The sequence below is a fragment of the Equus caballus genome, chromosome 9 (genome assembly GCF_041296265.1).
Source record: "Equus caballus isolate H_3958 breed thoroughbred chromosome 9, TB-T2T, whole genome shotgun sequence".
Classification (NCBI taxonomy): domain Eukaryota; kingdom Metazoa; phylum Chordata; class Mammalia; order Perissodactyla; family Equidae; genus Equus; species Equus caballus.
In genome coordinates, this window is record NC_091692.1 from 77637145 (window position 1) to 77657737 (window position 20593).

Genomic DNA, 20593 nt, shown 5'->3' on the forward strand with positions numbered 1-20593 from the left:
TGAAGTGAGGAAATATGCAGAAAAACTCGTGTCTCAATAATATGCTATAGTTTTCTAGTCTACATAAAAGACACCATTGCTCATTTTGCCAAAGTCTGATTTTCTCATTACATCATGGATGTGTGAATCGATTTCCCTAATTTGAAACTTATACAAGCATCATAACTTTTTATGTTGCAAACTGAACTCTAGCGTCAGGCTTTCCAGTTTATTTGTGTTTATAAAATCATAATTTTCTGATCTTAAAAACAAAAAGAATTTTAAAAGTTCTTAAAATTTAAATAGCTGATTTTTAAATAAATCTCAAGAGACTTCTTAACTTCAAACCACTGTAAAAGAATGACATGGTAATAAACTAAATGCAAATGAATCAGAACCTTCCAGATTAAATTTGCTTTCAAATTCATATGAGTTTATAAACCAAAGGGAAACTTTTTGATGTCTAAAAGCCCCATGGGAGAATGGATAATATTTCACGTGTTTGTCTACCCTAAATCAGGCCTTTTTTTTTTTTTTAAATAAGTGTCTTATTTGCATATGAAAGCATCTTCCTATGGCCTTCCAAACAGGCGGTTTTCCTGAGTAAAATCAGTGGAGGAAGCACAATGTCATAAACCAATGTGACTTCAATCAAAAAAACATTCAATGGAGGAAGTTCTGAGTTAGAGAACACAGCCCATACACACTGCTCAGATGACGCAAGCCAAAGGTGATAAGGTACTTTCAGGTTTAGGAGGAAAGGATACCGGTAACAGATTATGTCCATCTTCTTTTGAAAGGAGATTTTATTGCTTTCATTCAGTTTCCATATCATCTGCCTGCTTATTTCTATTCTCATTCCTGGTTTTGGCCACCTGCTTCTCTGACTTCCATCCATGTCATTTTCCTCTTTCTTACTCCCATTTAGCTATATATCATACCTCTTTCTGTATCTTGAACTCGTCAAGCTCTTTTGTACCTCAGAGCCTTTGCACTAGTCATTCCCTCTTCCTAAAAGACTCTTTCCATGGATTTTTGAAAATTAGTGCTTATGATATTCCCAGAACGTCTTCTCTGCTCATCCTATCTCACATAGCCCACATCCCATCTTCTCTCTCATATGACCCTGTTAATTTTCTACATGGCTGTTAAAACGATTGTACTTATCTTATTTATTTACCTTTTTTTGTCTGTCTCTCCCTTAAACACTTAAAGTGCAGGGATAATTTTCTTTTTTGTTCACTCCTGTATCTCCAATGCCTTGAATAGTGCCTACCATATAGTGTACAAACAATCAATATTTGTGGAATGAATGAGAGAGTGAAGGAATGAAGGATGAAATTGCACAAATATGCTCCTTTTCCATCTTTTTTTGCCAAGATTTCCCCTTCACCTAAAGGATTATTTAGAGAGAGGGAAGGTTACTTAAATATTAGCTATCACAACTAGGGTTGGAGGAGGAAGGCTTCTCTTTATTTGTTTAGCTTCCACTAATTTCCATCAAGAAAAGCAGTGTACACCATGACTTCATGACCCACGGCTAATCTCGAAAGAGGAATGCATCATAGTGAACTCTTCCACCAATGACTGTATACTGTTTACTCATCTCTACAAATTAGAACAATCAAATCTCCAGAATCCTAGGTTACTAGAATGAGTCCTATGATTTTTCCCCCGGGATTTTCACTTAGAGGTGAAAAGTAGGACAGGTTACCCCTAAGTTTAAGGACAAACACCAATAGCCCAGAGAAGTGACCCCATAGCAATGGAAAACAGGAAAGATGTCAGACTGGATATTGTTCATGGTGAGGTCAATTATTTTAGAAAACATATTAACTGACCTTACGTCTATAAATTCTCGCATGATAAGTTCAACATAAGCAATAATACATTATTTCATTTGACTTTATGACAACTCGGAGGGCAGGTGTAATAGGTATTTCATATCTTCAAAGTCCCAAACCAGGAATTTTGATAAGACTGCAAAGGAGTAGCTACTTAGAAACCAGAACACTAATGGAATCTGGAAGCCAAGTGAAAAGAAAAGCCTAGTAGAAAGGGATAATAAGGGGCTTTTCTTTATGTTTCTCATACAATTAAAAGTACATAAATCAATAATTTATTATGTCTAAAGTTTATGCCAGGTTTGGTGGGTGATGTAAGAGTATGTAAGACAAAAACCTCCTGACTAGGAGCTGTCAATCTAGTTGGTAAGATCAGGCATGCACACATTAAAAAGTTGCATAACAGTACAGAGTGTATATTCCTTTGGAAAGAGATTCAGATCATTGGTGCTAAAGGAACTGGGGACAGGTGGGGAAGGTGAGCATCAACTCGAGCGTAGAATACAAAATGAAGGTGCCTTTTGGAGAAGATGGAAATTCAGCTCAGCAGAGTCAACTCAGACACACAGGTTTGATGGGTGAAGTTCCAGCATGAAAAAACACAGTGACGAGGGAGAAATTATGCCATGTTTCAGGAAAGGAACTGATTTGGACAAAGAGTCTATCTTGGTGGAGAGGAATTAGGTTACAAAGGGCCTTGAAGCCAAACTACAGAGGTTGAGGTGCTTGGAGGTAGGTGCTTGGAGGTATCATTAGAGGTAAATGTGTATACAGAAGAGGAAGGGAAAATGGGAAGGAAAAGATATTGACAAGAAATGAAGGAAGAAGAAGGGATAGAGAAGATGAGAGGGAGAAAAGGAAGAGATGTTCATGGTGGAAGTGAAGATGATTCCAAAAATTGGCCATCTTTCTTCAAAGACACCATATTTTTTAAACCAAAAACACCAGGATAAATGACTGAATTGTTTTAGGAAATCCTAGTTGCATAGCCACAATGTCCGTATATCACACTGCTTGCATATGATCTATGGCATGTGTTTTTAGGTCAAAGCCTGGTGGAATTTTTGTTGCTTATGTTTTATTGGATACATGCATTTTTCAAGCAACAGTAAATCTTAAGCACATCTTCAATAAATTAGGCTATTCTTGGAGACATCCACCTGGTATCTGGGCATTGAGGGAATGAGAAGTGGGAGTAGAGAAACCAGGAAATTTGGAGCAGGATTAAGGCCACCTAATTTGGGAGAATGGAAATCTGACCATGGGAAGTGGACCTGGGAAATGTGCTATGGAGATGAGGGGCTTGGTTGGCAGGAAAGGGAAAATAATCATTGAGGGATTCATAGGATGAGTGCTGGGTACTCTAAACAATTTGCTCTTTCATGCCTTAGAAGAACTCCATGAAAGATTTTTATAACCCCTATTTTACAAATGAAGGAAAAAACATTAAGTAACTTGTCCAGGATCACATGTTAAGTGGTAAGTCCAGTCTGTTTCTTAGGATTTCAGGAATCCATTCCTTTCTGCTCATGCCCACTTGCCATCATCGTGCTCAATCCACTATCAGCTCTTGCCAAGATTTCTACAACTGCCCACCAAACAATATCCCTGACTCCAGTCCTGTCCCCCTACAATCTATTCTCTATACTGCAGCCAGAATGAGGTTGTCAAACCAGAAATGAGATCATTCACTCTCCTGCTGAAACTCTTCCAAGACAATACATCTTCCTCTGACCAAAAGGCCAGACTCCTCAGCATTGGCTATAAGTGGGCCAATCATGCAATGTATCACTAACCATAAAATGTACCATCTTTTGAGAGTGAAAGGAGAGGCTACTAGAATTAATCTGGGACAACAGGCATGAACCAGGACTGCCTCATTTAAATAGGAACATGTAATCACTCTACTGTAGAGTCTTTCATGACCTGTTCATAACTCTCCAATCTTACCCTTCACCAATTTCCCCACAGACTTCTTGTAGCCTTGCTGCTCTAAGTTACTGGAAATCTCATCCAAATCATGGTCTTTTCACTTGTGGGGTCTTGGCGCACACTTTCTCATCGTCTCATCCCTCTTCACCAATTTTTCTTCACTCAGCTCATACCTACTGTTCTTTAAAACCTATATCAGGGTTTACCTCCTCTGAGAAATCTTCCCCAACTCCTCAAGGCAGGATTCAGTGCTCTTTTTATTGGTTCCATTTCACCATGTGCAGGCCCCTAGCGTTACATTTAATAGACCACACCATCATTGCCTATTTTCTTGTACATCTTCCCCTCTGGTTGGATGCCCCTTTAGGCCATGTTTATATTACTATAATTATACACCTAGCACACAGTTCCATTCTTAACATATAGCAGGTGTTTATATAGAGAGATTTAATAACCATATATTGAATTGACAGATGCGTGGATGGATAAATGAAAGGATAAATAAATAAAAGTTATTTTCCAAACTTATAAACAACTAGTACGATTCAGTCTTTGTATCTTTCAAGGTAATGATTTCCTAGCCAGGCTATGCATCTCAATCACTGAATTGGCATGTCAGATACTTTGGATAAAGAATCTGTCTTTTTAGCAAGATTGCTGGGTGATTCTAATACAACCCTAGTCTACTTGGTTCGGATTTGAGAAACTACATCTCTGCAATGATCATCTTATAGATTTTCTTCGTTCCTATGCATTTTGTTCTGGTGGAGAGAAATGCTATCCCTCTATTTGAAAATTAGAAAATATTTGCTTTGGAGTTATTAGGTTGCAATATCTGCAGTCTCAGAATCCTTGGTACACTAATGTAGTTTTCTTAGAAGAGTTCAGTATACTCAGGTGATGTGAAATGAACAAAGGTCTATTCAGATATGTATTCTAGGGTTCCCACTCTGGATATCCATCTCTCTAATCTGGAGCTAGCTCCTACTGGCTCACTCCAATGGCCAACATTTTTAAGATAAGAAAGATTCCTTAGAATAAGCCAGCGGCTAGGAGTGGGAAGAAGGCAAGAGTCCTCCTTGGGGAATACATTTGCTGAATTTTTTTAAATTGCCACATTTCCTATCTTTAGCATTTGAAAAATATTGACTGTACTGAAAAGTTTTAAATTTATGACAGGTTACTAGGGATTTTTCAGTGTAGTCTGATCCAACTATTCCCTTTGAAGCAGTGCCTATAATATAGTGCACTTCACCAAATAAGAGAAAAGAAAAATAGCCTGTCTCCTTGAGAACAAGAACAAACGGCTTGCAAACATGAGTTGAAAGCCTACTTTCCGGGGGATGAGGGAGGGTGAAAGGGGTAAATGGGCGCACGTGTGTGGTGATGGATGGCAACTAGACTTTTGGTGGTGAACACAATGTAGTCTATACAGAAGTCGAAATATAATGATGTGCATCTGAAATTTATATGATGTTATAAATCAACGTTACCTCAACAAAAAAAGAAGAAAGAAGAAAGAAAGCAAGCCTACTTTCTGAGCACAGAAACTGAGCTGTTCAGAATGAGTGATTAGCAAATCCATAACCTAGCTCCACACCTAATCCAACTGCAGCTGGGAGACAAGGTGGGGCAAAGACCTATCTGCTGACTTCTCAGAATCCTTAGCCTCTGGTCTATCAACCTGTAGATAAGAAATCTCAAAAAAGGGAGAGTGCTTGGAACTCGAAATGAAGGCAGGAAAATGAAGGTCAGAAGACAGACTCCACCACCTCTCCTGCTGCCAGTTTGTTGTAAGTGTTGGATGAAACACTCAAGTTCTGGGCTCAGTATTTTATCCCTTCATAAAAATAAGCCTTCCAGTACTTGCCCAACATGCCAGGCCTAATTACCACAATTCAATGCCATAAAATGCTTTGCATTCCTTAGTGAAAGCTGCCATATAAAAGGTCAAGATACCAGCCTGGGTTTGTTTTGTTCTTGAGATTAAAATTTTCACATTATTATTTTTAAAAAACCTTTCATACAAGGCTAAAAATAGATAAATAACCATCTAAGGCTTTGTTGATTGCAACCATAAGCATTTGAGTATATCGTGAATGAGGATATTGGCAGGCATTGAACCTCCGTGTAGCAGGAAGTTGGTTGTATATAAATCAGGAGGGCCTCTCTGTATGGGTGAGAAGGCAATTGACAAATGAGTAGCTATTCATCAGAGCAGGAAGAAGGATGGGTGAGAGTTAGAAAAAGAAGGTGAATATATTTAAGTGGAAAATCTAGACCAAGAAAGGGAAAAACCCTGATGTAGAGAATCTGAAAGAGATTATAGATATCTGAAGAAGTCAGGCAAAAAGATCTTACTCATCAGTCCAATTAAAAAGATTTATTAAGCATGTATATTTTTAACCTTTCATTTTGAAATAATTTTAGATTTACAAGACAATTGCAAAAATAGCAGAGCAAGTTCCTGTGTACCTTTCACCCAGCTTCCCCTAATGTTAACATCTTACATAACAATAGTACAATTATTGAAACCAGGAAATTAACATTGATACAATACTATTAACTAACCTTTAGATTTTATTCAAATTTCCCTGGTTTTCCCACTGTGTCCTTTTTCTGCTGCAGGATCCAATTTAGGATCCTGCATTGAATTTCGTTGTCATGTCTCCTTAGTCTCCTCCAATCTGTGACAGTTCTTGAGTCTTCCTTTTCTTTCATTATCTTGTCGCTTTTGAAGAGTACTGGTCATTTATTTTGTAGAATATCCTTCAGTTTGAGTTTGACTCATATTTCTTCATGTTAGAACTGAGAGATTGAGACTATTCATTTTGGACAAGGACATCACAGAGGTGATGCTGTGCCCTTCTCAGTGCCTCAGATCAGGGGCACATTATGTTGATATGTCTGATTACTGGTGACGTAAACTTTCATGACTTGGTTAATATGGTGTCTGTCAGCGTTCTTCACTGAAAAAGTTACTCCTTTCCTCATTGCAATTAATGAATAGACTATGAAGAAAGGCTGTCAGATAATGCAAATAACCTTTTCTTTAAAAAAAAACTTTATGTTTTTAGAGCAGTTTTAAGGTCATGGTAACATTGAGAAGATATAAAGCTCTCTCATACCCATGTCCCCTCACATGCATAGCCTCCCCATTGTCAACATCCCCCACCAGAGTGGTACATTTGGTGCAATCAATGAACCTACATCGATACATTATTATCATCCAAAGTCCATAGTTTCATCAGGGTTCACTCTTGGTGTTGAACATTCTATGGGTTTCGACAAATATAGAATGACATGCATTTATCATTATAGTATCATACAGAGTATTTTCACTGCCCCAAAAGTCACCTGTGCTCCACCTATTCATCCCCCGCAACCCCTGGCAGTCACTCATCTTTTTACTGTCTCCATAGTTTTGCCTTTTTCAGAATGTCATATAGTTGGAATCATACAGTATCTAGCCTTTTCAGATCGGTGTCTTCCACTTAGTAATATGCATTTAATGTTCCTCTATGTCTTTTCATGGCTTGAAAGCTCATTTCTTTTTAGTACTGAATAATATTCCATTGTTTGGATGTACCACAGTTTATTTATCCACTCACCTACTGAAGGACATCTTGGTTGCTTTCCAGTTTTGGCAATTGTGAATAAAGCTGCTACAAACATCTGTGTGCAGATTTTTGTGTGGACGTAAGTTTTCAACTCCTTTGGGTAAATACCATGGAGCACGATTGCTTGATCATATGGTGAGAATATGTTTAATTTTGTAAGAAGTTGCCAAACAGTCTTCCAAAATGGCTGTACCTTTTTACCTTCCTACCAACAGTGAATGAGAGTTCCTCTTGCTTGACGTCCTCACCAGCATTTGGAGTTGTCAGTGTTCCAGATTTGGGGCATTCTGATAGGAGTGTAATGAGATCTCATTGTTGTTTTAATTTTCATTTTCCTGATAACATATAATGCGGAGCATCTTTTCATACAAATATCCTTTTCATCATATACTTTTGCCCCCTAATTTTAGCATTTATCAAAGGTTCTAATCTGCAAAATTATTGCTGCTGTTTTTGCCTGATAATGATAATTTTTCTATTTCCCTCATTCCATCTACATTTAATAATTGGTATTAAACTCTAAGGAAGAGTATATTATTTCAGTGATGCTTAATGAAATGACTTTCTGAGACAAAGAACTTGTACTTTATAGCAAGAGCCTTATTCTAGCTCCACAGGAAGAAGCTTCACATTCTTATGAGTTCTTTCACAAAAGATGATGTTTTCAAACTGTCCTGATACTTGGTATAAATAGAATCCATCATGCCCACTGAGGAAATAAATGGAATTGAAACGGGCACGTACAGTCTGAAATAGCAACTTGATGATAAAATTTAAATTTAAATTCTCATAATTTTATGTCCTTACTTATTTTAAAATTCAGCAATTAATCTTGAATTCCATGCTCAGTGCTAGGTACTATACAAAGCACTAGAGATACAGTGAGGACTAATACAGGCATGCTCCCAGCCCTCATGGAGTTTTCAGTCTAGCAGAGAAGGCAAATGATAATATAATTAATTGAAATTGCAATGAGTTCATAAATGGAGAGGAACAGAGCATTCCATAGATGCATAAAGGTACCTAATCTAGTCTGGATTGAGTAACTGGTCTGATCTAGAAGGTTGCCTCAGGGAAGAAAAAACTGAAAGCTGATAGGATGCTAGTGTATAAAGATTTTTAAAAAAGGGTGTGAGGAGTTGAGAAATCATGAGACTGAAGAAATCATGAAGAGGAAAATCTTGCAGGCCACTTGGGACATATTAAACTGTTAATATTGACCAGATGAGCAATGGAAATTCGCTTCAGGACTTTTAACAGAAGTGCAACATATTCATCTTTGTAATTTCTAAAGACTGCACTGGCAGGCTACGTGAAGACTGGATTATAATTGGGCAACAGAGAATATGAAAATTTAGGAGATTATTGAAGCAAAACAAACAAAAGATAAAAGTATTTTAGAGGGGGACAAGGATAGTAAAAATGGAGAAAAGAGGAGAGACTCAGGAGATCCTAAAAGGTAGAATTAGTCTGGACTTCGTAACTGGATCTGCAAGATGAGAGACAGATGAGTAAAAGATCATTCCCAGGAATCTGCCTTGGACAACTGAGTCCATGGTGGAGCATTCGCTGAGATAGAGTGAGTAGAGGAGGAAGTTTGTGAGAGAAGCTCATGATTTTAATTTGGGGCATAAGCAATTTGAGAAGAAGCAAGTGTAAACGTTAAACAGGAAGTTGGATGTATATGTCTGCAGCTCAGGAAAAAGCTGATGCTGAAGATGTGAATTTTGAAGTTACAAACATATTGGTGCTGTTTCAAACCATGGGAGAGGTGGGGGAGGTGGGGTTGCCTATTACAAAAGTATAGGTTGAGAAGAAGAGGCCAGTGACCTGTGCCTGGGAGAGGGTCTCCAGGAAATGTTACACGGAGGAAGATGAGCAGCAAAGGAGAATGAGAAGGAGTGTTAGAGAGGTAGGAACAAGACACAGAGAGGGTGAAGTCATAAGCAAGAGAGTGTTTCACTCTTCTATCCCACCAATGTCGTTTCTGTTCCCACTATTCTTTCCCCACCCGTCTGCATGTGTCTCTCCATTTCTTTATGTCATGTTGCAAAATTGAATGGACACTTCTGGTCAGTCTTTATCTAAAATGGTCTTTCAGCAGCCTTCTATAAAGCTAGCAACTCCTTCAGTTCCAGTTATCCATTGCTGTATAACAAACTATCCCAAAACCTGGTGACATAAAACAACAACTTATTATCTCTCGTGGTTCCGGATTGACTGGACTCAGCCAGATGTTTCTTGCTTACAGTCTCTCATGCAGATGCAGTCAGATGTCTGCTGGGGCTGCAATCATCTGAAGGCTTAATTGGGATGAACAAACAAGATGGATCATTTATGTGGTTGGCTGTTTACACAGTCTGTCAGCTGGGAGTTCATCTGGGCTATCTACTGGAGCATCTACACATGGCCTCTTGTGCCAGGTATCAATTTGTTGTCTCTCTGCTCCAAATCTACCCTTTTCTGCCCTGCTTTGGGACACTGCAACTGAAACTTGTAAATAGTTCTCCGTTGCCAACTGGTGAAACGTCAGGTTTTTCATAGAGGGCACTGGAGTGACACTAGGCTCTGGGGTGACACTGGTATCACTGGGGTGATAGCAGCAGGAAGACATTTTCCTTCAGGGTTATGATCTTCCACTGTTATCTTTCCATGTGGGAGCCTGATGGTCCTTGTGGACAAGCCGCAACCTTAGACCATGCTCTGCCCACTGGCAACCATTAGAGTAATTGCCTCAGACAGCTTCTGTGGTAGATCTGGCTGTGCCTTCAGGCCACACAGTCCCCACCAGGGCCTCTTTGGATCAGCTCCAGCTCCCTCCCCAGCCCTCTTCCCTCATCTTTTCACAACTTGCAGGCTGTATTTTCCTGTGGTTGTCACAACCTCTTCAGAAAGGTCTAGATCTCAGCAGGTCTAGGAGAGGGGAGGGCCTCTCTCCTAGTCCTAAATTCCTTCTTTTAGCCTACTAATTCTGGACCTCTTAAAATCCTCTTTTCCCCCTTTCAGTAGTTAACCACTTCTACTAGATAACAATTATTCATATTACATTTTCCTGTTCAGATAACTGATGTGGTTTCTGTCTCCTGACTAGACCCAAACTGATTTACCTCTCCAGGCGGTGTGGCCTAGACTTCTCACAGGATATGTTCCTAGAGAGAGTGACTCAGGACTCATTCCTAGCTTATCTTTTCTTCCCGATATATGGCTATCCTTCAGTTATCTCATCTAGGACCATGGTTTAAATTATCATCCATGTGCCAGTGGTTTTCAAATTGCATCTCCAACCCATAACCCACTGAGCTCCAACTCATACATCCAGCTATGCACTTATCATCTCCATCTACTAGATACTTGAAACAAAGCTCTTAATTTCCCACATCCCAAGATAAACTATTTAAAGAACTCACCACTATTTGTTCAAGCTAAGGAAGAGAAGTCATTTTTCATTGTTCTCTTTCCTTCACCCTGCCCTCCCCCAATTGCAGTTTATACGCAAATTGGTTCCAATTTACCTCCAAAGCGCCTTGCAAAGCCACCCACTTTTCTCCATTTCAACTGCCACCACCCTAATCTGAGTAATAATCGCCCCTCACCTGACCTCTCAGTACTCTTGATCACCGCTAATGTTTTCTTCATATACCAGCGAGAATAAACACTTAAAAACCTAAATCAGATCATGGCACATCCTGCTTCAAACCCTTCAACAATGTTCTATTGCACCTAGAATAATTCAAAATTCCTTACCCCCACCTTTAAGACCCCAAACAATCTGGCTTCTGTCTACTTCTTTAAACTTACATGATTCTGCCTCTCACTCACTCTGCTCCAACCACACCACCCCTCTTTTAAATTCCTAGAAGACAGAAAGTCCTTTCTTTCATCCAGGTTTGCAGAGTTTGTTCCCTGACTGTGATGTTCTTTCTCTGCTTTTGCACATGGTTTAGATCTCCTTCGGGTGTCACTCCCTCCAGTCACCCTAAATACACTCTCACTTCACTCTTCGTGTTTCCTTCTTAGTCTGGGTAATCACAGTTTTCAATTAGTTCATTTCTGAGAAACGATTTCCTTATTTATGGAATATAAACACCATTTATCAATTCCACAAACATTTTCTAAGTTCTTCCTACGTATCTGATATTTTTCTGGGCACTAGAATACAACAATGATCAATGTCCTGCCCTCTTGGATTTAGATAGATTTGATTTAAATAGTCAATCAGTATCAGAGTGTAACCAGGAAAATCCAATTTTGTTTAATTCCAAATAAAAACAAATGACTGGGACTACATCTAGAGAGAAATTGTCCACCTTGCTTACATTGCTAAGATTCTTTGATAAATCTCTATAATGTAAACTTTCAGCAATAATCAAAGGGTCTTTGGGGGCCTGAGAATACTCAACTTTCATCGGCATGTTTACGTCTTTTATTCTGCTTTTAACATGTAAGGTGGTGGTGACATTTACTTGTTTTCTTTAGTCGTTCTTCCTGTAGATTCATGTAGGTGTCTCCATCTGGAGCTTTATTTCAAATCTGCTTTGAATACCAGCCAGAATTTGTAGAACACTGAATCTCTTTTATAGCAAGCTTAGGGAACGGTGGCTAGGGTGGGGAGAAATAGCTACCCAGGCTTCCGTGCATGTGGAACCCAAACCCACTGAAGACGCTAGAGGACAAATGAGAAATGCAGTAACAGTAGACACACCATAAACACAACCTAGGGCCATGTGTGAGATAGAAATTCACATCTTGTTTAAATAGATGGAATGACAGAGCTTACTAATTTCTCGAAGACATTCACCACAAATTACTGGTTTATAGAGTTGACCTATATAAAAAATTCTAGCTAAAAAGATCAAAAAGTTACATTGTGTCACATTGAACCTTAAAACTTAGAATCATTGAACCATAAAGCATCATGGATGGTAGATATCCAAAAATCAAAAGCATGAATTCCCAACACAATGTCCTTGACAAGCTATCTTCTAGATCATGTTTATATACTTACAGTGCCAAAACACTCATAGCTTTTTCATCTAAAGATACTTCAGGCTGTTAAAAAGCTCTTACTTGTACAGTTTAAGTGTCTCTCAGCCTCTAATACAAAACTTTCTGGATACTGATTTTCATTAACGCAGAGCAAAATGACTCAAGCCTCCACCTTATATACTTGGAAAGTTTAGTTTCCTTCCAATATTCCAGGGAGTGCCTTGTGGATCCAGTGGTCTTCTGGACCTCTCTCATTCTGGATTCCTGCTCACATTGAATGCACCATCCAGGTTCTTTTATTTTATTTCCAGAGGCAGCTGTCCACTTGTCATGTCATTGTACCCCAGGTGCTGATGGCCTTGACCATATTTCATTCCCCAAAGCACCAACTACTAAAATATGTTTATTAAGCTTTTTATTGCAAACTGGTGGGGTCATAGAAAAAGAGTAATTATTAGACATCAATGTTATGAAGATACTTGATCATCTTCAACACCGGGATTTAAATTCTCACTGGCCATTCTTCTCCTTAGTCTCTAGTCCACCACGATCTCTCTCACCTGCTCTATCAGGTCCTTTTTCCTCTCTCTCTCTCTCATCCCACCTGTAATGTCCAAAGATGCCATCTAAAAACATTCAATTCCATCTTACTTTATTATGGAGAGCAATTCACTCTCTATCTAGATTCTCCCACTCGGACTTGTTTGGGGTGGGAGATTATATTTGTGTAATAAAATTGTATTACAGAGTGTAGTTAATTAGCTTTAATTAGATTTAAAATAACACAAATTTCTTCCCTAAATCCTTATATTGAATTGCAATGTGTCTTTTTAATATATCTATCTACCGAGCTGAATTCTTTCATCCAATAATAGTTGTTGTTTATTTTTTATTATGTGCCAGACTCCATGCTAGGTATTGAAGGATGTAAAGACTCAATTATCTAACTGGACAGCCACATGCAGAAGAATGAAAGGAAACCATTATCTTACATCATACACAAAAATTAATTCAAAATGGATTAAAGACTTGAATGTAAGAACTGAAACCATTAAACTTCTAGAACAAAACATAGGCAGTATGCTCTTCGATATCGGTCTTAGCAGCATGTATTTTCAAGTACCATGTCTGACCTGGCAGGGAAACAACAGAACAGATAAGCAAATGGGACTGCATCAAACTAAAAAGCTTCTGCACAGCAAAGGAAACCAACAAAAAGACAACCTAACAAGTGGGAAAAGATATTTGCAAACCATATATCAGATAAGGGGTTAATATGCAAAATATACCAAGAACTCATACATCTCAACAGCAAAAAAAAACCCCTAACAACCCAATTAAAAAATGGGCAAAAGATCAGAACAGACATTTCTCCAAAGAAGATATACAGATGGCCAATTGGCACATGAAAAGATGTTCAACTTCATTAACTATCAGGGAAATGCAAATCAAAACCGCAATGAGATATCACCTCACTCCTGTCAGAATGTCCATAATTAACAAGACAGGAAACAATAAGAGAGGCTGTGGAGAGAAAGCAACCCTCATACACTGCTGGTGGGAGTGCAAACTTGTGCAGCCAATATGGAAAACAGTATGGAGATTCCTGAAAAAATTAAGAATAGATCTACCATATGATCCAGCTATTCCACTACTGGGTATTTATCCAAAGAACATGAAAGCACAACTGCATAAAGATACATGCGTCCCTATGTTCATTGCAGCATTATTCACAATAGCCAAGACCTGGAAGCAACCTAGGTGCCCATCAAGGGATGAATGAATAAAGAAGATGTGGTATATATAAACAATGGAATACTACCCAGCCATAAGAAATGATGAAATCCAGCCATTTGTGACAACATGGATGGAGCTTGAGGGTATTATGCTAAGTGAAATAAGTCAGAGGGAGAAAATCAAATACTGTGTGATCTCACTCATAAGTAGAAGATAAAAACAATGACAAACAAACACATAAAAACAGAGATTGGATTGATGGTTATCAAAGGGGCAGAGGGAAGGGAGGAGGGCGAAAGGGGTGATTAGGCACATGTGTCTGGTGATGGATTGTAATTAGTCTTTGGGTAGTGAACACGGTGTCATCTATATAGAAATCGAAATATACTGATGTATACCTGAAATTTATATAATGTTATAAAGCAATGTTACTGCAATAAAAAATAAATAAACAAAACAAAAACAAAACAAAACAAAACAAAAGACTCAATCATCTAAGGTAGAAAAAAAAGAAGCCCAGAGAAAGCCCTGTGTCTAGCTGAAGTGCCAGTCCTTTCTACACAGAGAAGCACTTTTGTGAAGACGAATAGCAAGAAATAATGCCCTCTGACTTCATGGCACAGAGCATGCCAAAGGAATAAAGAATACTGGATTATGAAGAGGCAATATGGTGGGGCTATAGGGACAGGAAAGAGAGTGAGGAGGACTAATGGACATCGCTGGAGGGACAACGGCTATCAGAGGCCTTGGAGGAGGTGTTGGCCTTGGATGAGAAAGAGTTCACTTCCTCCCAGTTATTGGTAGGATGGAGCAATGGGATAGCTGTCTTTTATCTTGTGTTGTTTTGTTTCCATGTTGAGACTGCATAAATTTGAAGCTGGGTCTCTGTCTTTTGGGAACTGGTCTGTTTCCAGTTCCCCCTCACATCCAGGGAGTAGCCTTGAAAGGCTCCAAATTCCCTTTATTGTCCTTCTAGTCCTCTGTTTAGCCAAAATCTCTGCTCAGCTCCTCAACTCTCTGCTGCTTTCAAAAACACAAATGCCTTGAAAGAAAGTGATGCCTAATGTGGTGCTCTCTGCCCTTCCTTTCTCACTCGGATCTTGGGTCCACAAATCCTGGCTGCCTTAGCCACTCGCAGACATCTTCAAATGTTTTGGTTTTTTCTTTCTTTTCCTTTATTTAGGTGTTTGGGTTGTTCTCAGAGAGAGGTTTGATTGGATACAGCTAGTCGGTTAGTTCGTGAAAATTGAACTGTATTTTTTCCCCAATGCTACATAATTGTCTCCACATACACACATCCAAAGAATCTGATCTGGGTCCATGTATAGTTTTTTTGGTTTGTTTTTGAGGAAGATTAGCCCTAAGCTCACATCTGTCGCCAATCCTCCTCTTTTTACTGAGGAAGACTGGCCCTGAGCTCACATCCATGCCCATCTTCCTCTACTTTACATGTGGGATGCCTACCACAGCATGGCTTGATGAGCAGTGCCATGTCTGCACCTGGGATCCCAACCCGTGAACCCTGGGCCACTGAAGCAAAACATGCGAACGTAACGGCTGCACCACTGGGCCGGACCCCCAGGTATAGTTTTAAAAACCCCATGGGAGATAAATGGCACCCCACCCCCATCTTCATCCTCCTCCATTGATGGTCTCGGGTTCAGAGACTCTTTTCAAGAAGCAGGCTGAGACTAGGACTTCAGCAGAAATTTAAGGAATAATCTTCAGGGCAGCTGAACTTCCCAGTCATAATTGCCTTCGTTCCAGGCCCCACACATCTGTTAATCCTCCTGAGAGTAATTATTTCCACCTGAGAGTAATTATTTCCACCTGAGAGTAATTATTTCCCCCTTAAACCGGGCTTTAAAAGAGCCTCTACAATGCAGGGAAACTTTGTCATTAAATGATTTATTCTTTCTTTCTGCTTCCCAAAAATCTCCGAGAGAAGTTTCACATTTCCCTGTGTAATTTATACATTGACTTATTTGCCTCAGGCTTTTTTGCTAGAGGGTAGGATAGAGATTCTCGGGTTTTCATAAACACAGTCTGCAGGCATCACCAAGGCTACGAGCACCCTGTTCTTCATGGTCCCCGAAAAGTGATTCTCAATAGGTCTATCAGCTGTTTGGAAAGGAAGGCATGGCCTCCAGAAGAGGCCAAATAGCCAGTTACCCAACAGGAATAAAACCTTTCATCTGAAAGATAAAGATGACAATTACTAGCTTCCCCCAATTTTTCTGAGCAACTATGAAAGAAGAATTACAGTTCCACGTTGCTTAACAATGGGGATACACGCCGAGAAATGCATCATTTGACTATTTGGTTGCTGTGCAAACATCCTAGTGTGTACTTACACAACTTGGATGGTATAGCCTGCTACACACCCAGGCTGTGTGGTACTGATCTCACGGGACCACCATTGCATACGTGGTCCATCATTGACCGAAACATTGTTACGTGGTACGTGACTGTGTTGGAAAATACCGTTTTTTGAAACATGCTTTGAGAAAACCCCCCTGAATCTTATAAAAAATAAATACTTGTACTAGCCTGAACTCGACACCTGGAGATCGATTTCCTTTCTTAATGCAAGAAGTTAAGGATAAGGCAAAGCTAGGCAATTGTCTCTCTAAAGAGCTGTGCCTGTGTGTTTGGGGGGCTCAGTTCAGCTCAAATTTTGTGATTAGTGTGTGACACACCACCTCCTGGAATGAAACCTCAGGTGAAAGGTGATCACCGTAAGCCCTTTCTTTGAGGTTTAAATTAGCCAATTACTGCATCCAGAGAGGTGAGCCTACTTTTCTAAGGAAAAAAAAAATGTCACGTTGACTTAAATTTCACAGCGTGATACAGAAAGAAGCCTTTTCAACAGAGCCTAAAATACACAGCAGCCATGAAAATATCTGTAAAATTGTCTCTCAAAATAATCCATATTTTTCATGAAACTGCATATTTCAAAAAACATCTAGAAGAGGACATGATTGTAACTAGGACCATCTATTACTGGAAAATGTCCTTACTTTTATAATATACACAGAAAATTTCAATTTCCCAATTTTCTACAACGAACATTGTTTTACATGTGTAACAAGGAAAGTTACATTAAAAAACTTTTAAAAGCTTTGAGCTGCTCCCCTTGGCTCCTTGCTAATAGTTCCTATTGGATCTCAGTGAGCTTGGCAAGCTCGACTGAGAGAAGCATTTATCACCGAGTTATCATTTGAAGCTGCTCCACCATAGCCCGCTTAGCACTGACAGGACATCCACTGTGAGTTAACTGCTTGTCCAAAACTTAAAAATATGTGATAACCTCACCCATCAGCAAGGTTACTTTTTCTCATCTCTCAAAGTAGAAATGAACTTGGACTGTAGCCTACTGGACTCTGAACAAAAGAAGTCCAAGAAGTCAGTTCTCTGCTTTGTCATCATTGTAGAAAAGAACTCATTCTAAAATGATCCACATACGTATTATTCATAGTGGAGATTAACCTGGAACCAGTCTATACATAGGAGCCAACTGAATGATTCAAGGGTATCAGGCCAAAATATCTTCCCGATAGCTTGTCATTCATATTAGTCGTTCCTTTGTATTATCCTAAAGTCCCTCTTAGCTAACATTCACTGATACAAGGTCCTGTGCATATGAGAAAGGCTTGCTATAGATCATCTTATTTCTGTTCACAAAAATCCTATGCCATTTTTAGTAAGAAATTAGAGAAATTAAGTAATTGCCCAAAGCCACAGAGTTATTGAATGGCAAACCAAACTCAAACTCAGGTCTGGCCTCACTTCTGCACTCCATGCTCACCATCACCTAGCTATATTGCCTCTTACCACAACCCCTAGGAAATTTCAGGTAAGGCCATAAGTAACTATGCAAGCTACTGAATGACCTTGGCAAGTTACTTAACCTCTCCGAGTCCAAGTTTCTGTAGTTGTGAAATTGACATCGTAACAGTACTTATTTCAGAGGGCTGTCGTGATGATTAAAATGAGATAATGCACACAAAGTGTTTATCACACAGCCTAGCACTCAGAATGCACTACATGAATGTTAGCTACTGATATTTGCTGTGAAGATTAGCTCATTAACCCATTCTTACCACTTGCAATACAACTCCAACAAAATACATTTTAAGGATTAGAGACAGCTTTGAGTTGGATGTTAATCCATTCAGAGCCCAACTATAATTCCTACAGTTGTACGTAAAACCTTGAGCACAGATAACTGGACTTTCATTTAGTCCACATTTCTCCACCAGGTCTTTGAGGAACGTGGAAAGTTTCATTACGTTCTTTATCAAAATCTAGACATACTCTGTCAAGGCCATTCATTTTCACGATACACCGAACCAGTCTAGAAAACTCACTAAAAAATAAAAGGAAAAGAAATGAAAGACATTAGGATAGCTTGCTGTGTATGGGGTGGAAATACACTTTAGGCTTCTCTACACTAATATACCCACAGCTTAGTTCCTTCTCTTTGCTTAGAAACCAATTACTCTTCTTCTATGTCACGTAATGATATCACCATCACTCAGCACTCATACTAGAAACAGGAAGTCATAAGGTCTGCTTTCTGTTCTTTATTTTAAATACATATGATGAAAATTTTCAAGCATATTTCTAATGAGAGAAAAATTAAGAAACACTGGGTACCAACCACCTCCCAAATTTGTCACATAATATTTTGCAATATTCACTTCAGATATTTTTTTCAAAGAAATACATTATAGATACAATAAACTTCACGATCTCATTCTCTTCTCTTCCTTCCCCGAGATAATTACCATCCTGAAATGTTACCAGTGTACACTTGGTAAATTTTGCTACATATGTTGATATCTATAAACAATATACATTAGTCTTTTGTGTGTTATACAAAAGGCATCTTACTTTACCTATTTTTGAAATACTTTTTATACTTTATGCTACATTTTCCCTATTTTTAAATTTTGGAAAATATTTTATATATATGTGTGTGTGCTTGATTCTTTTCTTTTATTTATCAGTTTTCAGAGTAATGAGTTTATTCCCTTGCAACCTCCCAAGATGACCAATGGAATTTTTAAAAATACTTTCATAAACTCAAGAATTATAACATATTTAGTGCTTCCAGCAAACACAGATATTATTCACTTTGATACACAGATTGGCATCATACTTTGCGCACCATTGAAGAAAAAACAAAAGATGGTCTCAGATCAGCCAATTAACAACTTAAATGGAGTGATGTGAAAGTCAGACGGCCTTTTTAATAGCGTTTAAGAGAAGCAAAACTTCAAAGAAGCCTGAATTAGCAGCCTCAACTAGCTCCTAACCAAAGTCAGAGGCCTGATCAGACCCAAAGACTTATGATATGGGTAATAGGGTAGATGCATTGAGAATGTTGAATCTCCACTTTCCCTTGAACCTCTGTGTTGGCACAACTGGCTTATTTCCCATTGCTAGAAGATAGCACTCAGCTCCCCCAGCCCCTGCAACCTTACTGCCTGAAGGCTATGCAAAGACCTCAACCAATACACACGCATTTCAAGATCTACCTCCACCTCCCCTACTGGCCACTAGACAGATAACTAAGTTCAAGAGTCAGCATTGCATAACTGGAGTTAGTGCTGTCTTGTTAAGGTAGGCAAGAGATTATTCACCAAAAGAGACCACAGAACTTGGGTAATATGAAGGAGCAAGAAATGAGAAAGCAAACCTAGGAGAAAACCTTGAGGATACTGGACAGCAATGACAAAGGGGAGAGTGTACAGAACACTATGACGATGGTAAAGTATTCTGTAAGGCCATGGATGGTAGTTTTGACAGAAGCATTGCCTGCAGGAATGACAAATCCGAATCCACAGTAAGTGATTCTTCCAGTAAGAACAAAGAGCTGCCTCCCCCATGATGGGAGTGGCCCAGTGTAATCAACCTGCCACCAGGTAGCTGGGTGATCAGTCCAGGGAATGGTGCCCCCAGTTACCTTACTTTGTTGAAGATATTTTCTGGGATTTTTTTTGTGGTGGTTCCTTGTGTTTAATTCAAGGAGATTTAAAAACAACTCTCCCGACACCACCTTTCTTCTTAAGCGTTATATTACGTTATATTCATTTATATTGATACAAGGAGTTCCAGTTTGTTACTTTCTGCTCTTACAAGATATTTTATTTATTTATTTATCTATTCTCCAGTTGATAGAAAATTAGTTTCCAAATAGTCACATTATAGATAATATTACAATAAAAATTCTTAAATATATATTTCCTTTGCAGATATGAAAGAGAGTTTCTCTAGGGTTTTAAACTAAACGTTTAAGCTAAATGTTTAAACTAAATGTTTAAACATATAAACTAAGCTGGGATTTAGGGTGAGCACACTTTCAACTTTCTAAATATCCCAAATTGCCTATAAAGATGTTATATACCAATTTGCATCCTAAGCAGTATCAGTCAGGATTCAACAAGAGACACAGAACCAGTAGGAGATATATATTAAGAGATTTGTTAC